Source organism: Corvus cornix, chromosome 5 (assembly GCF_000738735.6).
Source record: "Corvus cornix cornix isolate S_Up_H32 chromosome 5, ASM73873v5, whole genome shotgun sequence".
NCBI classification, from domain to species: Eukaryota; Metazoa; Chordata; class Aves; order Passeriformes; family Corvidae; genus Corvus; species Corvus cornix.
In genome coordinates this window covers 23,581,797-23,596,956 of record NC_046335.1, presented here as the reverse complement: position 1 = coordinate 23,596,956, position 15,160 = coordinate 23,581,797, and the positions used below count along the sequence as shown (strand labels likewise).

At 44.6% G+C, this 15,160-nt stretch overlaps 1 long non-coding RNA gene across 6 annotated transcripts in view; it reads right to left on the bottom strand.

Moving 5' to 3' along the window:
* The window catches only part of LOC109144038, a 55,690-nt gene extending 47,951 nt beyond the window's left edge, over nucleotides 1-7,739 (bottom strand). For all 6 annotated transcript variants that reach the window (XR_005601944.1, XR_005601941.1, XR_005601939.1 and 3 more), the window contains exons 1-2: nucleotides 7,637-7,739; nucleotides 3,669-3,824 (exon numbers count right to left, since the gene is read on the bottom strand). This is a non-coding gene — a long non-coding RNA (uncharacterized LOC109144038). The remainder of the gene's footprint in view (nucleotides 1-3,668; nucleotides 3,825-7,636) is intronic.
* Between the last annotated feature and the right edge of the window lie 7,421 nt (nucleotides 7,740-15,160).

The window sequence follows — 15,160 nt, the reverse complement described above, 5'->3', positions numbered from 1 at the left end:
TTCATGCTGGATCTGATGTATCCCACTGCCACATTGTGTTCTCTCTGGACAGTATTTGACTCCATTTCTCCATTTTCTCATTCTGACAGTTCCCATATAGATGACAATAAGCCAGAATCTTGGGGCTGTTCTTTCATATTGTTGCTACCACAATGCTTTAGTCCAGTTCCTCTCTGGTACTTGGCTACTGCCTTTGATCATGGAACCTCTCTTTGAAGTTTACCTATGTAAGTTTTTCCTGATTCCAAAACTCAGAGTTTGGGACAAGCAATGAAAGACTGGACTACGTCTGTCAAAGACCAGAGAGGCATTTTTGAGTAGCCTCCAGGGCTCCAATCAGGCCTGCACAAGTACTAGGCTTGGCAGCTAGCTGATGTTCTGAGTTGGAGTAGCTCCTTTACTGCTGCACTCACCCTACAGTCAGGTCAGTGCAGCTCTGGGGTATCCCACTGTAAATCATGAAAAGATGTGGGTTGGAAACAACCTTTCCCTGGGAGGCAAAGGGCACCTTTGGGTGCTGATTTGGTCACTGTTTTCAGCCTTTGGAGAAATGATGTTCAATACAGGTTGGTCCCTCAGGTAAAGTGAGACAGGTCAGGCTTGATGGCCTCTTGTATGTGTGTTAATATCCAACACACAATACCCAAATATTCCTAGCATCCTCCCTCACACCTGAGTCCTCCCAGGGAGCAAGGGCAGCTTTTGGAGACTCCTCATTAGGTCACCGGCCTTGGGAGCTGAAATCTCCCCTCCCCCACCTTTGTACACAACTGTTCCTCATTTACATAAATTATCTCTATTCAATTAACTGTCCAGATGTCCGAATTGTGCCACCAATGATCTGTGAATGAATTAAAAATGGAATATAATTTAATAATAACTGATTAGAAGGAGATTAGTTGTTATATAAAAAGCAAAAACCAAGAGACAGCTAGTTGCCCTTAATCCGAGCCAATCCACAGTAATTATAGAAATACAGTCTCGCTTGCTCTCCTTCCCATTTCTCTTCTTCTCCCCCCACATTTTCTCTTTTCCTCCTTTTCCCTTTTCCCTCTGTCCTTTCTTTCCTCTCTCTCTCTCTCTCTCTCTCTCCCCCCTTTTCCTTTTTTGTTTCTTGGTCTCCATCCCTCCTGTGCCTTCTCTCCACTTTCTCCTCCTGATTATAACTACCTACGTCAACAGAGTCAAAGCCCCTCTGGCTGCTGATACACCCGTGTAGCTGGGGATGTCCTGGCAGGTCCAACCAGCAATAGCTTTCAGCTGCATTAACATCCTGCCTTTCAAGCCATGTTAATGATGGTGTCTTTATGCTCTCACTTTTCTGTTAAACATTTCTGAAATCACTGCTTTTTCCCTAGGTTCCTAAGGCAGGCTCTTTAAAGGTTTCCCTCTTGTCTTTTGAAGTTGTGCAGAGCAATTTTTACACTGTCCTGGGTGTTTTAAAATCATATGCAGCACAGAGGCTCTGCTCCTCCTCTTGCACCAGGAAGAACCAGCAGCAAGTCCCTGAGCCCCTGTGGTGTCTCTTCTGAAAAAGAGCACCCAGACTTTTCCAGGAAATTTGCCATGGGTTATTTTAGTGCTGTTTTCTCCTCTCGCAAGCATACAGCCAAAATACCCCCGAGCCAGGCTGAGATAGTGCCAAACTTAGTTTTGGAGGCAGAAAAAACTGGAGAGAAGAATACAGCACCTTGTTACCTGAATGCTCCATGGGGATACCCCACCTTTTCTAACAGAGCTCCCTCCCTCCCTCCTAGCTGCCACCCACCTATGTCAGCTGGGACTGCTGGTGCAAACCTCCACCACTCCCTGTGATTTGCAATGCCACGAAGCTGAATAACTAAAAACTATTATTAGTTTATTTTTATTCCTCTTGTAAATTAAAACAAGAAAAAAGATAATTTGTTGATGTTAGTGGACAATTGATTTCAGGTAATTTCATAACATGATTTGGAAACTATCAGCCAGTAACAACCTAAGTCAGATTTACCCACTAGTTCAACATGGGGCTTGCAGACATGGATAGTGATGATTAGGGATATTGCTTACAGACACACTCTTACAAGAAAAATGAAGCTGAAAACAGACATATTCACTGTCATAGACTCATCTCCCTGTACTAAGATACCAGATATTTAAAACCTCCAATGTCTTGGCTTGCTATGTGAATGCAGTCTTTCTGAATTAAAAGCTCTGCTCTCCCTTCATACATCACCCTTAAGAGCAGTGCTCACAGCAGCCCTTTTTGCCTCTTCTAAGCACTAAGCCATCTGCAGATGGTTGGCTCTACCAAGGTGGAGCAGAAATCAGAGAGACTGAATGTCTAAGACCCAGAGAGCATACCTACATGATGTAATACTACACAGACCATTTTGATGAGCTCACTGATAACACTGTGATGGTAGCTGGTAGTTATTTTACCCTTTAATGCACCTTTTAGTTCATTAAAATGGAAGGGTATTTGTAGACATAAAGGATGTAGTTCATGCTACAGCTTCACCAAGAACCAGCAAATGTTTCCCAAAATAAGTTTTGAGAATGTTAGCATCAAAAAACCCAACCATTTCAAAAGCAGTAGAAATTAATTACTACAAAATGTGTAAAGTTTTGAATACCCAATCATTCAACCCTTTTCATTAGCACAAATTAAAATGTGAAGATTTATTTCATCATTCCAGTAACATGCTGTTTGGGTCAACTTCTTGTTTTTACTGTGGAAACACCATCCTGACCTTCAAAAATATTTATGAAGGTTTATTCTTGTAAACAAGTTTGTGTAAGTGCTGGAAGCACACAGTATTTTCTCCCTGTTTAGTTGGTCACTCCAGAATGGACCGCCAGTTCCAAAGGAATCTGATCAAGAGCTAATTAAGGTAACATGTCTCATTTACAGGTCACTGCAACTAAAATTGTTCATTAACTGTAATTTCTGTGTTGTTGCTAAATGTTATGATGCTGCCTTGCAGCTCACTATATTTGTGCTTTTCACAAAGACCTCTAAGAATCGTGAGAGTACATGAAAATTCCAGCTTTTATTAAAAAGCACTGCTGGTGCAAAAGGTTTGACAACACCAACTGGAGCCATTTCAATGCAGAAAAAACTGAAAGAAGTTTAATACATTATTGAAAGCCTTTTACAATTTTCAACCTAATGTATTTATTTTTTATGGACTTAATTAAAAAACTTTGTACTCTTGGGCTTCTGCAGTGAGCATTTTTATATTTTGATAATTAAAATGTTATCGCTCTGTGGCTAGAAGATGCATTCAGCAGACTTTGAAGACTTTTTACATATGATTTGACTTTGATAGTCCTATTTTTCTGAGTAACATTTTACTCACAAGTAGTTAAATTGGCTTCTATGAGTATTATTCAATATGATAATGTGAGGAGAGGTAGCAAATCTGTCCCCTAGGTTAATGCAAGGCAAGCCATCGTTACTGAAGGTATATTAATGATTTCTGGTTTGAAAAAAGTGTTTTGTTCTGTTTTATAAATCCATCTCTGAAGCCCACATGAAAACATTTTGCGCTTTGGTATTTCTGTTGCAGAGATTCAGAGCTAAAGGGATTACTGAAATGCTTTTTTACTGTTAATTTTCCCAGGTTTAGATTTATGTTAGAGGATGTGTCAGCTGGAAGCATGATCAAACCCTTAACACACGTTACCTTTTTATTCTTCCTCTTTTTGCACTATTTCCATCAGGGGTTTGGTATCTGCTTTTCTAGTGGTCATTATCCTCTGGAGCAGCCTTAGTTTGAAGTTGGTTTTCTTGATGATTGTTATGGAGATCTTCAGGAAAAGGATGTGCATTTACAACCAACCTAAGAACAAATTGCAATGTTTAGTTTCATCTTTTAGTCTGGGTTTTGTTAAGAGTCTGAAAACAAAGGGCAGTGCCATGGCATGAGCAGAAGGACCAGGAGCACTGCAGCCCAGTCCTAAAGTAATCAGATGGCAGTGGGTTTTATCACACCAAAGCCAAGTGACTTCTCCAGACCACCCCATGTGCAGGATCTTCTCCAGCTGATACTCCTGCATGCCGCCTGTGAGGGGCAGTGGCACCACCCTGTGCCGCTGGCTTTTCCCAACCTCATCCCTGGGCAGCAAGCACTGCTTTCTTTCCAGGGCCTGTAAACACCACAGTTCAGTTCAGAGTGCTTCCTTATCTCTTTAACCTGTTCACATCTAACAAACGTGCATGGCTCATTTCCCTGGGCTCCACCTCTGCAAGGCAAACCAAGCCCCTGGCAGGTGGCTGAGAGTCAGCTTTGCCCGTGCTGTACCACACAAAACCAGCAGCACTGACAGAGGCTTCTCCCATTCCAGACTGTCAAAATGCTCTTTAAAGTCACCCAAGTTCAACTGTAAAGTGCTTGGGGAGTGAGATTGTGGCATTTTCAGGACTCTGTGCTGATCTGAAGGTAGGCTCCTCAGCTCTACACAAAGATGAAGGCAGAGATGTGTTGCTAAACAGAGGCTATTTTGCAACAGAACAGGACAAGTCTTCCAACAAAATGGGATGAATATTGGAAAATATGCAAGGATGCAAGATGAGAAAGAGGCCCAGGAGAGTTCATAAACAATGGACCTATCGCAAGAAACCCAAAGCTGGGATACACATGAGATATCACAGCTACTAATACAGACTCCGAGGAAACAAAGGGCACCCTGGGCTCATTTTGCTTCCTCTGTCCTTTGGTTCACCAAGGGGGAAGCAAAAGAATGATGGATTCCAGTGGTTCAAACCAAAGGGGTGTAAGTGACACCTGCTGGCAGATGCCTGGCCACCAGAGCACAGTCTTCCTCCTTGATGTGGGAGCAAGGGTGGCATGGGATTACCATGGGTCACACTGAGCCTCCACACAGCCCCAAACTCATAGAGTACCCTGAGTTGGAAGGGACCCACAAGGATCACCACAGTCCAACTCCTGGGTTGGGAATGTCATCTGTTTAGATCCAACTAGGGTTTCCCAGAGAGGAGAACCTTTTGCCTCCATCCCTTCACCCTGATTCCCCATTACTGCATTCAGTGGTGGCTCCATGGATTTTTTTTAGACATTTCATGACTCTGACTGCCCTGCAGTTAGGTTATTAATTCATTAGGGCACACCGGGAGGCACTAAAAACAAGTGCTGAAGACTTGGCACCTCTACTGTAGATGTTTGGGGCAATTTCTTTGGCTTAGCTCTTCTCTGGAGTGAGGATCCATCAGCAGCTGGAGAGTGTTGGGAGTGGGGGCATGAACCACATCATCTTGCAATCCTGTTTCATCTGCAAGGACACCCGGTTGAGCCTCCTGTGACCCCCGTGCAACACAGAGAGCAGCAACTGAGGTGAGTGGAATTTGCATCTGGAGGGCACCCTGGATCCAAAAGCCACATTCAGTGTAGACAGACTCATCAGTCACCAATCCTAACCTGAGCCAAGACTGCAAGGTTTGTCCGTGGGGAAGTATGTATTTTAGAAGGTCTAAGTGGGAAAGACCATTCCTCAGGTAAACAGTTTTAATGCTGGAATATTAAACATGGCTGTAAATCAGATTCTCTCATACTGTGGGAAATTCTAGTATTTTAAAGCATTTTCTCTCCATGGAGAATTAACGTTGTAATCTTAAAATGCTGTTCTTGCAACTGATTCTTTTTTTTTAACTAGTCTTACAGGTCATCAGCAACAGCTGACAGCAAACAATGCCTGCACTATACAGACACTGTGATTGACAATGGAGGTAGTGATTCCTATTTTATATTTTTAAATCATTAAGGTCATCAGAAACTTCATGGCACATGAAATATTTCACACTCTTGGCAGCATGAAGATTCTCTGCTGTGTTATAACAAAAGGATTTTCCATTAATTTAGTATTTACTCAGTACTATGTAGCAAATGTACTTAACAGTTTGAAAATTAAAATGAAAATAGATTTAAACAATTTTTCATGCTATAATGTGATAGTAGTAGAATAATATAAAATGAAAATGCATAAATTAACATAAGAAAATATATTTCAGAACAATTTTGTAAAACAAACTGTTTCCAAATATATTGCTCTAGGGATTTCTGTAAGCGACTATATATTTTTCTGTCAAAAGCCCAAATACTTCCATCCAAAGAGGTTTTTTTTCAACAAGAAGCTGTTTTAAAAATGTCTTGCCTAGTCTACTAATTATCCTTACTGTGAAAAATTCAGGCCTTATATTAATACTTATATTTAATTAAATTAATTATGAATTAGTTAGCTTGACCTTCTAGTGCTAAATCCTGTTATGCCTTTGTCTAACAAATTAAAGAACCTTCCATCCTTTGAAAGTGTCTCTCCTAACCGCTTTCAGAGGGTGACCGAGCCACCTTTAGATTTTCCCTCCTGAAGCTGAATAGATCAAGCTTCTTAATTCTCACTGTATGACAGGTTTTCCAGCTCATGGGTTGTTCATGAAGCTCTTATCTGAGTAATTTCCAGTTCTTTGGTGTTTTGGGTTTTTTTTAAATGTAGATACCAGAAGTGGATACAGTATGAATCTGTTATGGTCTTGAGCTGCCAAGACCATCCTCATCCTGCTAGGTAGTATTTTCTTGCCGATAGATCCAGAAATGGCATAGCTCTGATAGAGCAGATTACACCAAAAATCCATGCTTAGTTTTTATTATCTGTTACATCTCCTCCATCCTCCTCAGAGCCACTGCTTCCCATCACAGCAGCGTGTGACCTTCATTTTCTGTTCTGAGATATACAGTCTTGCATTTGGCTATATTAAAATCACATATTGTTCAAATGAGCAGAGCCTGCCAAGTGATCCAGATTGCTCAGTATAACTGACCTACTCCCATCATTATTTATCACTCCACCAATTTTTATGTCAACTAGAAATCATTACCAGCATTGATTCCATATTTTCTTCTGAGTCACCACAAAGATACTGCACGGTATGGACCAAGAACTGATCTCTAGACAGCACATCTTCAAAATTTCTCAGGCAGTGGGTGATTCCCCAGTGAATTTGTCAGAACCACTAATTAGTCAGCTTTTAATTCATTTAACACGTGTAATTCCGATTCCACCTCAAGGTAATTTTTTACCAAGAAAGTGACGGGGTGCCAAGTGAAGTGCTAGCCCGGCACCCAAACGCACTGTGACAGCGGCGGCCTCCACACTGCTCTATTTTTCCCTCCCCCGCAAACCAAGTCACACTCCAAATGACGTTCCCCATTGAGCACCCATCCCCTGGAATTATTGGAGCCGTGGATTTGGGCACTTCATACGGCGCCGTGCGCAGCGGCCCTCGGCGCTGGTGCGGCTCGGCCGGGCTCGGCCGGGGCTGCCCCCGCGGGAAGGCGCTGGCCCGGGGCGGCGGGAGCCCGGCTGCGCGGGGCGGCCCCGGGCCCGGGCCACCGGGGGTCCCCGTGCCTGCGAGCCCTCCGCGGCCGGCGGCGGAGCTGCCGCCTGTAATTAGCGGCATTAGCGGAAGGAAAGTTGCCTGCTCTGATCTCCCATCCCGAGGCCACAAGGTCCCCGGGCTCCTCCATCCCTCCCCAGCCCTTCCCTTTCCTTTGCTCATTGCTCTATTGCAGGCCAGGGCGGCCGCCCCCTTCTCCCCTTCCCTCCCTGCCAGCCGGGGGAGGCTCGCGCTTGTATTTACCAGCAAATGATTAATTGTTGCTCGGCGCTGGCTGCTAATGCTGCTAATCCGGGCGGCTGCGTGTTCGGCCGCTCGCCCGGTGCCAGGCCCCGCGGGCGGAGGGGGCCGGGCTGCGCCCCCGCCTGTAATTACTCCCCAGACAAATCTCTGCAAACAGAGGAGCGGGGAAATCTCTGCCCATATTGCAAGGGGCTGCGGCCCCCACCCGCGGAATAATTTTGAGACTCAAATCCCAGCAAAGACCTGCTACAAATTGCTGCAAATTAAGCTGATTTTGCCCCGAATGAGGGATTTTCTGCTGCAGATCAGCCCTTCCCGGAGCTGATGAGGTGGGGATTAGAGAAGGGACTGAAATCAAAGGGACAGGATGGTGCGGGAGGGGGGAGCCCGAGAGGGGAGCCCAGCAGTGAAAGTCCTGGAGCATTAACACTTATTGATTTCTACTTTGCTGACATTTTATTCTATTACCAAGTTTACGATTAGCCTAAACTAGGATCCGTGACAGCCGAGGCAGGGTGCGGAGCCCCCGAGGGGTGAGGGGCACTCACTTCTTGGGTTTGCACCCCGCTAGCCCCGCAAGCATCTGCTCTGAGCAAAGGCCACCTTCCAGAGGCTGCCCCAGCTCCTGGCACTGGAAGGGTTCTGAGGTGAATTGAGTTTGCAACGCTGGGCAGGCTGCACTCTCTTTTTGCTCACCAAGAAGATGCTGGTGATTTTGAGGAGATGGAGCTTTCTCCAAATTCTGTATCCTTATAAACACCCAAGTCTTTAATATTACATTTGATGGGGATAGTCAGCTCACCCCCTTTTCAACATCCGTCTGTCCATCTCTCCATCCCTTCTTCTCTTCCTCTCCCTTCCCTCTGGATCCTCATTTCCATCTGTTTAAACAGCAACAGCAATGTATGTTGCAGGTATTTCAAATTGCACCATTAAAGATTTTATGTTGTGGATGTTAAAATTAAAAAGATATATGTGCAAATAGTCACTATGAATTTAATCAACTTGATTTAATACTAATAGGAAACAGCAAATGGAATTTATGACTCAAAAAGAAGTGAATTTTTTTAAATAAATACAAGTAGTTTGTGAAAAACAGAAAAAAATCCCAATCTGAAGAGTTTATTAGAGTCTAATCCCCCAACAACAACCGAAACCGGGGCTGCCCACCCAATAATCCTGGCTGCCATTAAAATATTAAAGATAAATCTAATCGTCTCTTTATCCAAAATAAGCGACTTTTATGTGGAGAGAAAATGTCTAACCCTTTGGGAAGAGAATTACTCCTAATGCATCAAATGGAATTCAGTCAGGATGGCAAAACTAGGTTTAAAAGCAAATGAGATGGTAATAGAGATAAAGGCCAGTATAACAAATTAAAAATACTCATTTACACGAATTAAAATCACTCCTAAAAGGGTTCTGAGTAAGGAGGCCACTGGATGGTCTTGGTCCTTCTTGGTATGCATGGGTTTATGCAGCCTCTCAGGAGACAGGGCAAGGCAGGATGTGGTGCTGAGTATCTGTGTGGGAGAAGTTCTGTTCTTGACCCCATCAGTCTGAGGCGGTTTTTACCCATGTCCTGCAACGGCCCCAAACCCATGTGCAGCGTGAGTTACACCAGTCCACAGCCTCCAAACAATTGCTTCTGGCCCCAGCATTCTTTCCCCAGCTGATGCCATGTGCCCAGGATGTCTCTATGGATTCCCCTGTGCTCCAGGGTTTGTAACACATTGTGGCAGCTCCCAGTGACACCAAGTTCATGCTGGGCATGACAAGGTGCCCAGCCTGGGATTTGGGTGATGTCTGTCCATGGGAACACTCTGTTGAGGATGACAGTTCCCAGGGACCTCACCCAGCTGGGGCAAAATCACCTCAGGGACCTGGGAACTGAGCTTGCTGCATGCCAGGAGGAGCTGCACCTGAGTGGTGGTTGAGCACAGCACCCTGCGCAGAGGTCTGGGAGCTGTGAGTTTCCTCTCCTTTCCTACTACCTGAGGAGCTTAAAGGGAGTGGGGCAAGGCAGAGAGGAGACCCGTCAGCACTGCTGCCTTCCCAAGCCCTGTGCCTGGACAGACCCAGTGTCCCAGTCACAGCACCCCTTCCCTTCCCTTCCCTTCCCTTCCCTTCCCTTCCCTTCCCTTCCCTTCCCTTCCCTTCCCTTCCCTTCCCTTCCCTTCCCTTCCCTTCCCTTCCCTTCCCACAGCTTCACACCCTGCACATGGAAACAGCTTCCAGGCACAATCTGTGCTGTGGACTTCCAGGAGGGTCAGGCCCCCATGGCAAGGGCATGGGTGTGGGCAAGGGCAGAACCACAGCTGCTGATGGGTGCTGGGTGGGGACTGCTGCAGCATCCCGCCTCCTCACACATCCCCATACGCACTGGTGTGGTGAAGAAGGTTGTAGCTGGTCCCACTACCTTGTTAGATCATTTTGAGATTGTCTGTGTGCCCCACTTTTGGAAACCCAAACTAATCTGTGGGTGCACTGGAGGAAAAATCCCACTGGAATGCTTCTTCCAAGATACAGCCCATGGCACACTCACAGGCAAGGTGCCATTTGCAGTGGGTTATAGGCAGGCACGTTTGCCAAAACTGGGAAGATGCTGAGTTCCCTCACAACCAACTTCATGAAAGACATCTGGTAAATCGACAGAGCACACCTTTACCTGCTGAGACTTCTCCTTCCATGCATGAAACACAAACATGTTTCCAAAGAGAGAAACAGTGAAATTGGAAATGTCCTCACTAGCAATATGTGGCATGAGTAAGAGCAGTTCTTTACAGCATCAGAGCTTCAGGCTGCTTAGATTCCCTAGCATCATTTTAGGTTCACTTTGCAATTTTAAGATTATAGATGCAATTTTATAGGCAAAATAGTTTTTTCTTTAGTTAATGATTAGGATCTGGAAAACAAGATTGCTTCCTCTGGCAAAAAAAGCCACTTGTCTTCCCAAATTTGATTGTTAGACTTCACCTTTAGTGGAAGACTTCTGTCTTCTGAATGGCAGTGGAATCAGTGATGTTCTTGGCATCTTGGCTTCTTATTTGTACAGACACAGCAATTTCAGCTCACAAGGACCTTGGCAGGCCCTCCAGTCCTTTCCCCACCTGTAAGTGGGATCCACCATACGCAAACCAATCATGTGAGATGTGTGTAACCTGTCCTTAAACCTACCCCATGAAGTTTCTCCAAGATAGGCATCCTATCCTAATGCCTGCCCTAAAGAGGATCAGCATCTTGTCCTAACATTTTCCTAACTGTTAAAGAGTTTCTCCTACTGCCTTGCTGCAGACAAAGCCATCTGCCATAATGCTTCCAGTGTATCTGCTATGCTCAGTAGATACAGTGGACAATTTCGGAAGACCACCACTGCTACATTTTCTAAAATATATTTGAAGACTTGTTGTCATCTCACTTCAGTCATCTTCGCTGTAGACCTAGGAAATGTAAGCTTTCTAGATATCTCATTATTTCTCTGCCATCCCTCACCAATCAGCCCAGATCGGTCCTGAAGCTCAGTATGCAGAACGGGCAGAGCAGAGTGCAACCGGGGCCGTGGACTGGCTGGAAAGCTGCTTTAGGTACTTTATCTTGTATATTGTCCCCAGGACAGGTACTCATCTATGGGCAGAAGCTGAATCTAGTAATATCTTCCTATATATTTATTTTGCTTAAAGACTCCATACCTTGTAATAAAACTAGATCTCCCTGGGATTTCCCCCCAACACAAACACACACTTTTCTTTAAACAAGGCAGCGTGTTTTGTTATCTGATGATGAAAAGGACATCAAATTGTTTCCCGAATATCCTCTTTCACACAAACCAAGAAAAGGGAACATCTAATATAGTTAAAGGAAAATGCATCACACAAAACCCTTTGACACAATGTATAATTTACCTGAAGTACTCATGTGCCATTAATTAGAAGTGAGCAGGACATCCTCAGCCAAAGATGAATATTTTAATTAAATGGTTAATGAAGTGGCCAACAGTCATAGTGAATCAAGCAAATCTTTATATACATTTATGGCAGCTTCATTTAGGATGTCCAGGTCAAACATCATTACTTTCCTATGCCACACTAGCTGACTTTAAAATTATATCTGCTGAATAGATCTTAGTCCGCATGGTAAAGCCCATGTCTTGCTGCTCTCTTACTTTCTGATGAATCAACACTGGAACTCTTGAAACTGGTTGAACAAAAATAAGCTCAGTTGCTACAGAAGAGTTAAAATCATGTCTACGTTATGGGCCTAGCTTGCAATAAAAATCACTTCTAGTAAGCTTCTTTAAAAAGGAGATAGAAACATTTATCCATTGAATAATATTCTCTTCTATTTTAGGGGTTGGAAAAGAGTGGCAATAAACCTCTGGTGTTGCCCCATCCAGCACTGCCCAGAGAGAGGAAGTGAACCAGATGTGATGAGACACTGATATGCAGTACCCACTCCAGACTGGCCCAAAGGGTTAGATTTTTCTCCTCTGATTTACAGGCAACTGTAAGTTACTGATATATTCAGCTAACAGCAAGTTTTGATATCCAGCCTTTAACTGCTCAGCAGCCCCATGCAGAAAAAGTGTTGTTTAAACTCCTTGTCCTAAGCAGGGCAGAGCTGCCCAATGCCTCAAGCTGAAAGGGGCCAGCAGAAAGGTGTCCTGAGTTACCTGGCCTTGCCACAGGAAACTGCAGGACAGAGGCACTGCCTGTGTTGTGGTGTGGTTGAGTCCTAGCAGCTGGAAGTTCCATGTGGCATGAATGGAGGTGCTCAGCCAGAGAGAAAATAGGAGAAATACGGATGTGTCTGTGTCAGAAGAGAAAGAGCGGTATAATGGAAAAAAGGAAAATGTCAGAAGTGCTAAGCAAAGTGAAACTCTAGCTCTGTTAAATGTCAGTGACCAAGGTCCTGCTGTCTTCAGCAGGATGAAAATCTTACCCAGGGGTTAAGAGGTGCAGCTCAAAACTACCAGGATGATTCAGAGAAGGCAGAAACGGAGACATCTGCTCAGGGCTGCAGTAACTCAGCCAGCAGCTGCCAACTGGGAGCATTTGGCCATGGGCACGACAGGTGCTGCAATCTCCTGTCATCATGTACTTTGTATCTTTGATTATTTAGAGATCAATATACTGACACGTAAAGAAAAAGATATGTTCAATAGGACACTGTTGATATCAGAAGCTTCTTATATGGGAAGACTTTTATATAGATAGAACATCCCTATCAGACACCGTGACCTCCACGGAGTTCAAGATTTTAGAGACTGAAGGGAACATTACAACCTTCTAGCCTGAACTTTGAGATAAAATAGGCTACAAAATCAAACAATTTCTGCATCAGGCCAATAGATTCTGGATGAGTTATAGACCATCTCTTAAAAACTTTCAGCCTTGATTTGAAGACTTTATGTGGTAGACAGAATTTACAACATCTGTGCGCAGGTAGCTCTGGTCAGTCTTCGTGTCTCAGCAGTTTTTATTAATACAGAAAGTGTTTCTTCTTGTCATATTAGCATTATCATGTCCTATATCCATCTACAGCGCAACATATGGTGGAAGGATAATGTAAAAATCTCCAGTGACTGTGACTTCAGTAGATCACCAGTGCTCCCCAAATTTTAAGAACACAGCTAAAATAAAAACATACTTTATTCAAAGTATTTTTCCATATATAGGTTTTGAAAGGAGACAGGCAGGAGCTGCATGCACTTCCACTGTAGAGGAGACCAAGGTAACTGATGCAGTGCTGGAAGAACCCAAAAGCCATTGTGGAGGAGATGGAAGAGCACAGGGAGATCAGGTCTGACCTATCTGTTTGAATCGTCAGAGAGTCATAGAATGTATTGGGTTGAAAGGGACCTTAAAGATTATCTAGTTCCAACCCCCCTGACATGACCAGGGATGCCACCCACTAGATCAGGTTGTCTCAAGCCCCATCCAACCCGGCCTTGAACACTTCCAAGGAAGGGGCATCCACAACTTCTCTGCAACCTGCTCAGTGCCTCACTACCCCCTGAGTAAAGAATTTCTCCCTAGCATCTAATCTAAATCTCTCCTCATTCAATTAAAAACCATTCCCCCTCTGTCCTCTCACTGTCTACCCATGTAAAAAATTGCTCTCCATCTTTTTTATAAGGCATTTTTATCCACTGAGGTCTGTCTAGACAAATACAGCTTTGAACCTAGTGCTGACAGAGACAACAAACATGCTTCTCTAACAGAAATGGAGGAGAAGTGACACTTCTTTAGAGACTAAGGGTGCAACAACAGACTTTGCCTCTACTGGGATTCAAGTTGTCCATGGATACAGGAGAAGGCTGAAGTAAAGTCACGACTGAAGAAAGAACCAAGTCAGCCCAATACATGTGCCCTGGATGAAGGACAGATTTGCAAAAAGAAATGGGAGAAGTAGAAGTGGAAAAGCTCAGCATCAAGCATAAGGCAGAAGAACTATGGAAAAACAAAAAAGGGTGACGTGGGTCAGAAAAATGGGAGAGAATTTGAGGTTTTTATGTTTTTCTCCCCAAGAAACCATCTGAGTCATGTAGCTGAGGAAAGCTCAAATAAAGACAGAATTTCTTCTGGTCAAGACAGGGTGAAAATATTGCCCGAAATTAGTTAGAGAGGTATTGAAATACAAGTACTGATATATAAGAAACTCCAATATATATTAGCAAAGACCCTATGTCTATACCTTTATAGCCTGGCAGTGGTCAGAGCATTAACTTTGTATGAACTACTTCAAATCACTTGACAAGGAGGCTGATCTGGAGCTACAGTCCCAGTTTGGTATTCCTCTGATTAACTAGCCCCATGAGCAGACTTCAGGAGCCACGCTGTGGACTATTGACCGCTATTGCAGTACACGCTGTGGTGGAGCTCTTGCCTCAGGTTGAGTAAAACAGGGCAAGTCTTAGGCTTTCTCTTAGTTTAACGTCTTTGGTTGGGGAAATGCTGGTAGGGATGAGGTGTGTGACATCTTGCCCACAGGTGATGAAAGGCAAGTTAACAAGGAACTGTGTGGCTCAGAAACCGTGCTCATGGGCATGGGTGTCTAGAGAGTCCAAGCAAGTGTTTCACCTCCTTTGATGGCATGAAGCCAAATGTTTCTACAACATGCAAAGCTTCCAGCTCTATATTTTCAAGGAGCGCTGTTCAGTTTTAATTTTTGGGTTTCCTCTGAGGTCCCTAATTTCTCTTATAACCTCTTATTTATCTCGGAATATCAGATGAGCAAGAAAGCCGGAGAGTCCGCGGTTTCCCTACACAGAAGCTTTGCGCATCTCTCCTCCAGGGCCGGTGCCCCGCGCCGTTCGTGTTTTATGAAAGCAGGGATGCCTCCATCCCTCCCTCCCTTCCTTCCTAACCCCACCTCCCCAGCACGGCTGGAGGCGAAGCGGGGCCGGGGCCTACAGGGCCGGGCCGGGGCGGCCCTTCTTTGCGCAGGGGCGGGCGGCAGCCCCAGTCCGCTGGCGGGCACCGGGCACCGGCCCCAGCCCGCCGAGCAGCGGCCCCGCCGCCGCCG